The sequence below is a fragment of the Takifugu rubripes genome, chromosome 21, assembly GCF_901000725.2.
Source record: "Takifugu rubripes chromosome 21, fTakRub1.2, whole genome shotgun sequence".
Taxonomy (NCBI): Eukaryota; Metazoa; Chordata; class Actinopteri; order Tetraodontiformes; family Tetraodontidae; genus Takifugu; species Takifugu rubripes.
The window spans coordinates 15,562,227-15,572,735 of NC_042305.1; the positions used below are offsets into that span (position 1 = coordinate 15,562,227).

Here is a 10,509-nt window from a genome sequence, read left to right on the forward strand (position 1 = left end):
GTAAATGAACAAAGAGGAGAACTTCGGCACGTCGTAGAAGGTGATTGTGGATCTTTAATTCATGCTAATGGTGAATTGGGTCAAGTGGGTCTCCAACGTGATGGATCTCTGCAGGCTCGGGCTCTGCTATCCTTTCATCATGCGTCTGATGGATCAAACGCTGAATGAGCGCCTGAATTAGGTTCTATTGGGAGAGTTACAGGGAAAATACCAGTGGCTGCAGGATGAGCAGGATCCATTGATGTACGGTACATCGATGGATCCTGCTCAAGGAGTGTTCAGGATCATACGTCTGCTATCGCATCAAACACGAGTGACTCACAAAAAATAGTTACAAAGTGGAGTAACAAAAATCAGCTAATTCCTTTTAAAGCGCCTCCTTTCTTTATTTGTTTGCTAATCAGTCAAAACTGAGCAGCAATTGGTTTGTCTCAAGGTAGACTAACTAAAACTGCATTGGAAATGTTGTTTTCTAAGAACAAACGCAGCCAAGGCCGTCCGCGCGCCTGTCAAACAGCAATATTTGGTCACAAATAGATTTATTCATGCACAAGAGGCAACAGAGAGGGATGCTGAAATCATGTAAACTAAATGTCCTGTAGTTTCAAGGTTTAAAAAGTCCAGAATGTCTATTACTGCAGACACACGTCAGTGCGGTGGGTAATTTCCAGACCTCACCTCCAGTCTGCTTGGGGATGATGCCAAAAGCTTTGGATTCGGGATTACGCGGCTATTCTTCTCTGCAGCTCCTCCGAAGCAAAGTGGGGTTGGATGGGGACTGTTGGACGGTCATTTCGGGTTTAAGTAAGAGTTCTGATTCAATGACATTGTTTAGACGACTGTGTGCTGAGAGTCGCTGCTATGGCGGAAGGTAAATCTTAACAGTCTGAGGTCCGAACCCTTCGAATTGATGCATGAAAGTTCCATCTTGGTTTAGTCCAAGCAATCTGTCCAAGCAATCTGTCCTTAATTTACTCTTCTACTGTTGTCTATGACTGAGAAGGGGCTTCTGTCTGGACCTATATTGACCAGGCTGGAGAGCTGGAGGACTCCTGACCTATTGGAACTTTCTCCCATCTACGCAGAAGATTTGTGAACCTCTTGCTGACATCTCTCACTGAGCCACTTATCCCCAGACCACCCACTCTGGGAGTCCTGCTTGTTCCCAACTTGCCCCCATTTCAGACTGATGGAAGTCACTTTGCTTTTCAGAACTTTCAGGGCAACAGTTCATACTCTCATATTCACAGGCCAGGCAGTTAAATTTACCCCACAGTTGATATATAACTGCTTGAAACTTTCTTATTAAATTCTCATAAATAAGGAATTTGAAGGTGGTCCTCAGGCACTGGCTTCGGTGGGCTGCGCTAAATGAAATTATTGTACATTCAACCGACTCTCTGAACGGACGCCTTTCACATCCGCCTTGAATGGGGCAGAAGAAACCACATTAATTAATACATTTTTGATTATCAGTCAGATATGCTTGAATGGAGGTGACTCTCGAGCATCCCGACACCGTCGCCATGATAATGAGTGCTGCTGTTGCTGTCCGCACCAGCCATTCTTTCCCTTTCTGAGCCTTTTCACCCTTTTCTTCTTCACAGACCCCCCCCAAGCTTTTCCTCATTAGGCCTGGGAGTCCGATTCTAATCCTGCGCTGGGTGAAAACCCTGTTAACATTTAGATGTGGTGACAGCTCATTTTCCTCGGCGGCCTGCATAAGAGCAGCAGTGAAGGAGCCCCCCCCCCCTTCAACCTATAATCTCTTCCATTTATCGAAATAAAGACAACACGCAGTTGTTTACGCTGTAATTATCCTGAATCTCTCCCTCTCTCTCTCACGCTCACTTCCCTCCTTCCATTTGACATTTTTTAATTAGATCACATTTGTATCCAGCGTGGACTCGCTTTTAAATCACAAATTTAAGTGCACTCATTCCTCCACATGGATTTGAATGACCCTTGTGAACAGAGAAGTGAAGGTGAATGTTGATTTGGCCTCATGTAAACATGCTTTACGTATAAATTATCATTAATTGTTCAACTAGCCAGGACATTTATTGACAGATGTGTCAATTATAATGAAATATAAAAAGTAACTGAGCACTTTAACGCAACCAATAAAAAACAGAGCTTATCTTAAACATCAATTCATCATTTTGCTTTAACTTTGTTCCACCTGATTCTCAACAAATTCCCACACTTTGAAACCAAAGTCAATCCGTAAAATGTACAATAAAATCAGATCTGAAACCAGAGACTCTGGAAGGGATTTCAAATCAGGCGGGAAATGGGGTCTGCATGATTTCAGGTTTTTATTAGATCGCGACCGAATGAAGGCTGAACCGTTTCCCTCACAGCTCTGGATGACGCGGTGTGGTGCTTGTTTTCATTTGCTTTTTAAAAACGGACTTAAGGCCTGAGACACAAACAACCTAAAGTCCACCCATGTTCCTGTGCTGGGTGACTGCAGCCAAAAAAGGCGTTAATGATCCTGCAGGGTGGGTTCAAAACATTGTAAATGGGGCAACTTGTGTTACAGGGAAGCATGAATCTGTCAGTAACCATTATGTGGGGGCAGTCAAGTGTCTGACATGGACATGCTAAGATATGAATCAGTCATTGATGGATGCATGAACCAGTTTTTTTTTTTTTTCCAAATCACCCATTTCTTGATTCGCTGTGTGTTCTGTGCAACGACTGAAGGAGCAGAAACTTTAGAAGAGGAAGAGTACATGTGAGCCACTTCAGCGGCTCTGTGGAGGCACCGAAACACTAAACACTCATTTCAAATCTAGCTAGAACAACATGATCTACAAGTACAAGACAACTCTGAAGGAGGAAAACTTGCTAATGCTTAAAAACCTTCCTTAAATGCCACATCATTTATTTATTAAGGCTAAATTTGAATTCATTGGTTCTTATTTGGAAGCCTGTGTGTTCATTTCATTTTAAAAGCAGCAACCCTCATGCTCCAAGACTTTGCTCTTGTAGCCATTTATAGCTGTGCTCTTCTAACAGCCATACACACTAGACACTAAAGTGTCTCACACAAAAAAACCAAAACAAGTCATGTCACATTAATGAGACCGAGTTGCTCGATTGCTGGATTTTTGGTCAGTGCAGGTCAGATTAAAAGTGTTCAGGGTGAACCGACAGCAAAGCTCAGCCGGAGCTGTCTCCCTTCCCCATTTCTTAAATCCTTCTCATTCCAGAGTATTTAGGGCTGTGATACCATCTCCCTGCTAGATAAAGCTGATTACACACTTTCTAAGTGGAATTAGGTAATTTCCCTCACTTCCCTCACTGATCTTTGCTGACAGCCTCGCTGCAACTGCCCTTTCACCTCACTCAATCTCATTTTGTGGCTGTTAAATTTTGAATTTGAGAAGAAATCCATCCGGAATGTGAGGGATTACCTGAAACACTCTAATTCTTGAGTTCCACCTATCAAATTATTCAGGAAGCCTTTGATTTGTCACCAAGTGCCGGGCTATTTTGAGGCTCCTGCTGTTCACCAACCTACACCAAATCTTATTGTAGCTTTGAATCAGACTGGATTATGAGCTTATTCCATCCCCCCCGTCTCTTATTGTATTAGTCACAGGCAAAGCATCACAAGAAGTGCAATGATGCGCCCCCCCCCCATCACACAATACGATTCCTGGCTTTTTTCAAGACAATTACTGTCTGCAGCCATTTCTTTTTCAGCAAATGTAACAGGATACACAAGTTCTTTCAGAGAGTTTGATCATTTCATGAGATTTGAATCCTCTTTAGTCCAACACAGGAATCCAAAAGCCGATCCTCATTCACATTTATGGAGGTTCACATTTATGAGGTTGAAATCTCATAATGAGATCTTGTGAGCTTGATTTATCGATATCAGAGCATTACATCAATAATATGTGACATGCGCTGCAGCCTGGTGACGTCTCCTTGTTTGAATTTCAATGTGGGCTGATGTTGAATGTTTCAGAAGCGCGTCGTTCTCTGGACGATACCCAGCCTGTGGACATCAACAGTCAGTCTTGCAGTGACTCTATTCTTTATGCAGTGTGTATTTATTCTCTAAGCCGTGCACAAGTGATGCGCTGCCTGCATGGGGACGGCCTGCCCACGGTGGACCAGGAGAATGAGCAGAGCGGCAAGAATGTCAGATGTGATATTTTGTAGATTATCAGTCATCTGTCAGTTTTTCTTGCATAACTATTCATTTCCTTTAATCTTTTTTCCTTCCTCGGCTCCGAAAGCCTCTTAACAGAAGGCCCAAGGAAGAGGTTCTTTAGCAGCAGCAGCATCTGAACCTGAACCAGGATGCATTGGCTTTGCCAGTTTTGACTGAAATTAAAGGAAATGCAACAACTTCTTTCTTAGACTGTTAAGAAGCAGCACGGAGGTGAGAATCTAAACTCTTTCTTAAAAACTTGGATACATTACAGAAGCGGAGCAGCGTCTACTAGCTAGATTATATCTGAAAGGCCCGTGCTGTCTTAATGTATTACTTAAAATCCACTCTAAATGATGTGTGAATATTTAACACAAATCTGTCGTCACGTTTCCAGTGAAAAATAATCCGGGGTTTTATCTGTCTGGGCCTGTTTACCCACGCAGATGATGGAAGATCAAGCGATTTACTACAGACGAAAGAGTTTCACTACTATTAGCATAAGTTCTTTAGGTTTTAAGAGGGACCCCCCCCCCCCCTCCAAAATAAATAAATAAAATTGGCAAAATTGACTAAATGAATCCTTTTGTCATATAAAAAAAACAATCCACACAAAATTTAATCTAAATCTATAAGTTCTTTTTTTTAAAAGTTTAAAACCAGGTGGCGAAAGTTGATGATTTAGTCAGTGACAAAGATTTTAAGATTTTAAAAATAAACTAAATAAAGGATCAAAGTATGGGGAGATTAACATACTTAACCAAACAAACCCTGGGTGCCCTCAAAACTCTGTGATGTGAATGAAGCTGCAGTTCTCACAGAGAACGCGGTGTGTGAATTAATAGATCCGCTGTCAGAGGGTGAGAGAGGGTAAGTCTGATCATAGAGCACACACACACACACTCACACCTACACACACTCACACACACACAGGCATGAGCAGGGAGGGAGTCCTCATTTCACAGCGAAACAGTTTCGACTAAAAAATTACAAATAGTTGGCAGGGCAAGATGACCCGTCAGTGTCAGAATTAATGGGCTGGATCTGAGCAGCACGTATGCGCTAGTGTGGAGACACCAACAATACTACCCACCCGGGCAATACGCTTACACATATCACACACACTCTCACGGGATAGGTGATGTAACATTAAACTACAGTATAAAAGCTCGTTGAATGATCAGGACCAGAAATGAACAACATAATGATGGATTCATGAATCCAGGGGTCCTGGCGTTCTCCAACATTTCCCATGTTGTTTCACAATTATTTCCAGTGTCTCTAGAGTGGATTGTGGAACTAGATTGGATTTGGATTATCGCATCGCCCTGTTGTCGTCCACAGGCAAAACATTCTTCCCAGTCTGGTTCTGTCGACATGACTCTCCAGCTTGCTGGGATTTGATCAAAGCTTTAGTCAAAGTCTTCAATGTCGACCATTTCATTGCCAAAGATGGCAGAAGTATAATCTAGTATTCTATTTATAGAAAAGAATGAATTGTCCCTGTTTTAGAAAAGAAAAAAGATCAAGTGAGTAGTTGGCTTCATAAAAATGACGTATGGAGTCCCCAGGGCTGGTTTCTTGGTCATCTGTTATTTAACAACAGTTTATTATTCAGAAGTGTGTGAACCAGATAACAAAATCTCTACCAGAGAAACAAAGACAAAACTGGACTAGTATGATCTGGTATTCATTTGTCTCAACTACAACTATATCAGCCAGCTGCTGCTTTGATCCAGAGTTCCTCTGCTATCTGTTCATTACCTTTTTTTGACGAAATAGGAGCTGAGGCGATCGGGGGTGAGAGCTACCTTGGGTGCGGAGAAGCACATGTGGCTTTTATGCCGAAACACAAGTTCTACAAGGGCTCCAACACCTGTTTACAACTTCCCTGCTGTCTGGCTTGCTTTTGCCTTCAATTAAGCAGTGTTCAACATGAAAACCTATTAGTTTTGACAGCATCGGTGCGTGAATCTCTCCGTTTGTTTTCTTAAATGAGCAAAATATTTGCCTGACTTCCATACAATTAGTTAAGATAGCATGATTAAATGTACCCAGAATAGTAGTGTGTGAGGTGACATTAGACAGACTAATGAGCTGTGAGATGAAACTCTATCCCTGTTGTAGTAACAGGCCACCATCTCCACTCGGTCCCGTGACTAACAACCTTCACTCTGTCTCTCTGCAGGCATCTTGCCCTGGGCTACCAGCTCTCTCCTCCAAAGGTCAGAAAGAACTCTCTGGTCTCATAAAGACAGGCCAATTAACACGACCGCACTTGAAAACCCCACATTATTTATTCAGGATCCCTCCTTGGGAAGAGATTGGAGGAGGAGCGAGAGACCGGGAGGATGTAGGAAGAGATAAAGGAGATCAATGGAAACGTGGAGTTTAATTACCGGTAGCTCTGTAAGGCATCTTCACAGGGCTAAATCCTTGTCAGGGGCTGGTGGAAGAAGATCGACAGCATCTACAGACAGTGTATCTGTGTTTCTGACAAATGTTGCTGCTTGGCGCTGTTGTGTTTAACAGCACTTATGTAGAGCTTTGACAAGGCTGACGTGCTTTATGATGAATAATGGACACGTTCTCATCAAATTCCTAATTGGTGTGAAGAAGAAAAAATGCTTGTGTGCAGGAAAAAACTCTTCCATCTCGTCTGAGAACGGCCTTTGTGAATATCTCTGCTGTCACTCCAGAGCACTTACAGCACCTAGAAACAAGCGCGTGAGCTCGGCTCGAGGATAAACATTTAGTTTCACGCCGTGTGAAGGAAATGCGATTAAGTCTCAACATCTACCATCAAGCAGTAAACACCATTAAGTGGAAACCACCTTCGCTAATTTGTTATGATGTGCACGTGATGTCATGAAAGAGGAGAAATAACACTTTCATTATTCACCTTGAGTTGTTGACCACAATTAGACTTTGAGCAGGAGGCAGGTTATTCCTGTTCACCCGTCAGGAATCACGCAGAAACCCGGCACGAGCGTTGACGACCATAAACGGCAGCAAGCTGGGAGGTCTCAGGGACAAAACCAATAACATACGCAGCACAACAACAAGGCACAGGAAGTCGTGTTTGCTGCCCTGTTATTGTGAGCACGATTTATGTTGACTGATGCATGCGCTCTATATTGATATGAGGTGTTTTAATCCCCTAACATGGCAATATATCTCATCTCTGAGGATATTATGGAAAGGGGAGATTTATCCAAGGCCAATTTTTCCAATTTAAAGATTTTGTCCCTATATAAATCTGATCTTTAGTGTGGGAAAAGTTCCACCCTTTTTTGACAAAGGCACTAAACACCAGGAACTGCACATGGGACCGGCTTTAGAGGGGGCACTTCAATAATGTAGCAGCTGCCACTGGGATTAAATGGACTGGAACTTTCAGATTTACATTACAGAATATGTGATCCAGCATTTCCCACCTACAGCAAATGTATCACACTGAAGTGAAATGTGTCAACTTGGACAGTCAAACTTAAGCACCATCAGCAGAACGGTGATGAAACTCCTCCCTGGGCCCTAGCTCATGCTCCACAACTACACATTTTCCAGAGAAGGAACAAAAAATAAAACGCATTTGAGTATGTAGGCAGCTTTTCTCACCTCTGACCACTTCCTTCGGTGTATTGACCACCGGTAACAGAGCCCAGTCGATACACTCAGACCCAATTAAATGATCCTCTCTGAACTGTATGTTTTTGTCATCCATGTACTGCTGTTACGCTGCGACAGGAAGGACACCAGGGACAACCTGTTCCAGGGGAAAAAAAGAAGTGTGCGCAGACTCGGTGGCGATAGATTAACCTTATTTCTCAGCTAATGTTGGCTGGTCGGTTTAAAAGACATTTCCAGGACATTGGTAAAAGCATGCAGTGGTAAAATGAAAACAATAAGAGTTCGGCTTATTCACACAAGTCACTCGTACGCCGGTGATGTCACCCAATCATCAATGTCCATATGGAGAGGAACCAGACGAGAACGTATGAGGCAAACCACCGCGCCACCGTGCACTATTCACGTCCCTCACAACTGACAGATGTACCAGTCATTAAATGCTGCATAGAGCATATTTACCCACTCCATTCAGGTTGCAACTGTGCAATTTAGCCTTGAAGAAGTGGGTGTGTGTTATTAGTCACTGTTGAGGCTGCTGTTATTTTTTCCCCTGTGTGGGCTGGGATGTATAATATGAGATTACTGCACCAATTTTATAATTAAAAATTTGCTGTATTAATGACAGCAGAAGTGTTCGGTCCTCTGTGTGTGAACAGTGTTCTGTCATGCTCACACCCCCTTTCAGAGGGCGGGAAGAGGAAGTGAGGGCCAATGTTAAAACCTCTGTGTTAACGAAGGTGACTCTCAATTCCCCACCTACACTGTCAGCCGGAGGACAAGGTCCACCTGAGGGTTTCGGCCTTCTGAAGGCTTTTTCCAGCAGAATGAACCTGGAACCTTTTTTTTTTTGTGGTCAACTGTATTTTTTTTAACTGCTCAACAGATCAGGTAAAAAAAAATGGCTGGAAAAACCCCATGAAGAAGCAACATCAGGTGTTTGCAGTAATCCAGGAATTCAATTCAGTCTTGAAACCCATGAAAACCAGGAGAAATATATGAGTGTGAAATGTAAAGAAATAAAGAATAAGGATGTTAAAACAATAAAAATGCACAATGCTTAAAATATACAATGGCTCTGTAATAAAATAAATGAAGCTAAATCATCCACACATCAACAGCAATTGCAATAATCATAAATCCAATATAAACACATTGTTTGCTCTTTTACTTCTGAAGCAGTATATACACGTATCTCCCGTGTTGTCTGTATTCTGCTCCATCCCCTCTTGTTCCTGTATTCTAATGCCTCATTTGTCCACCATCCTTGTCTCCTCTGCGCCAGTCTTGTCAGTGAAAGGTCACTCTGGCCCTCCAAGCTGAGAGCACGCTTTCTCCAGGGAAATTAATGGTTTGAGCCTTCAATTGCTGTCTCTTTCTTTGTAATTTGCCAGCATTGACTCAGAAGATGCCTTCGTACATGGCTAAGGGTGGGTTTAACTTTTGAGGCACTTTAACAGGACTGGGAAACCAAAAGGTTGCGCTTCTTTTTTCTTTTATCCATTTTCAAACAGCTGGACGGCAGAAGGACCAGGTAGGGCCGGCAAGGCTTTTATCAGAGCCTCTTTCCCTGTATTTAAATGTTTTTGTCTGTGTGAGAGAGAATGTGCAGCGTTAGAGCCACTCTGAATCCCATTGATTGGATTTAGCTCCGCTGCATCTGATGAGCCTGTGGGAGGTTTGGGTAGCTGTAGCGACAGCCACCCACTCCTGTTACCAGCGATGATGCACTCGTCTTCACAGACAATCACCAAGGATACGTAGACAAATGATGGAAACACGTATTCGGCTCTGTGTCAGCAAGGTCTTTGGCCAGCACATGTTCAGAAGGCTGTTGCCACCGCTTACCCTATAAAGAAAAGCTGCAGATATAATGATGCTCCACATCTTTGTTTCCAGCGCGAAGCAGAAGGATTGTAGCATAGATGGATTGCAGCAAGTAGAATGAAGCATTTGCATCTGTGCATTTCAGGTTCATTCCCTACTATTTAGGGAACGATTGACCAAACAATGCAGCAATCATATGAAATCGGGCCAATGGAGGAACCCTGCTGCAGGAAACAGGAAGTAAAGGTTCCAACATGACGTTCTGGGGTAGCTACAACATCGCTTCTGATACATTAGAGTCTCAACTCACTTCAATATTTAGTCTTAGGAGTGAATGGGAAATAATATCCTTTGAAAAATGACCAAGACTGCTAAATAAAGAAGCATCATGATTATTACATTTTCGAGGTGAAAACTAAAAATTTCAGCTAGGTATAACCCTGATGATGCAGGGATTGCGGTGTTCTGTGTACATTTTACAAACAGAGTACATTTATCCATCAAAAGCTAAATTACCAACTCGAAAATGGACACAAACCCATTAAATATTCTGCTTCCAAGTGCTTTTTGATTGGTTCCCACTGCCTGTGCATGTTCGCGGTGGAAGTCAGATATGATAGATTGGCGCTGTCAAAGTTCTCCCATGTGCCTGGAGCATCCACGGTTCAAAGTCTACCATGCCAAGAAATCTGAAACAGACAGAAACACAGAGTTACCTAACATGTCTGAAAGAATCCGACGGGACGCGACGTTGGGAAGATGGGAGGAAATGGGAGGTTTGAGATAAGGACAGGAAAGCAGATGAAGTCATCGACATCAGACTGTCAGAGGACTTCGGAGTGCCTTCCATCTTGTCGTCAGGCTTTAACAGAGTTGTCCAACAG

The 10,509-nt window shown here is 42.8% G+C and overlaps 1 long non-coding RNA gene across 1 annotated transcript; it reads left to right on the forward strand.

Moving 5' to 3' along the window:
- The first annotated feature begins 6,072 nt into the window (after positions 1-6,072).
- LOC115247720 (uncharacterized) lies at positions 6,073-6,616 on the forward strand. Its single transcript, XR_003886823.1, has 3 exons — positions 6,073-6,135; positions 6,360-6,396; positions 6,476-6,616. It is a non-coding gene; the product is annotated as an uncharacterized lncRNA (long non-coding RNA).
- Positions 6,617-10,509: the final 3,893 nt, after the last annotated feature.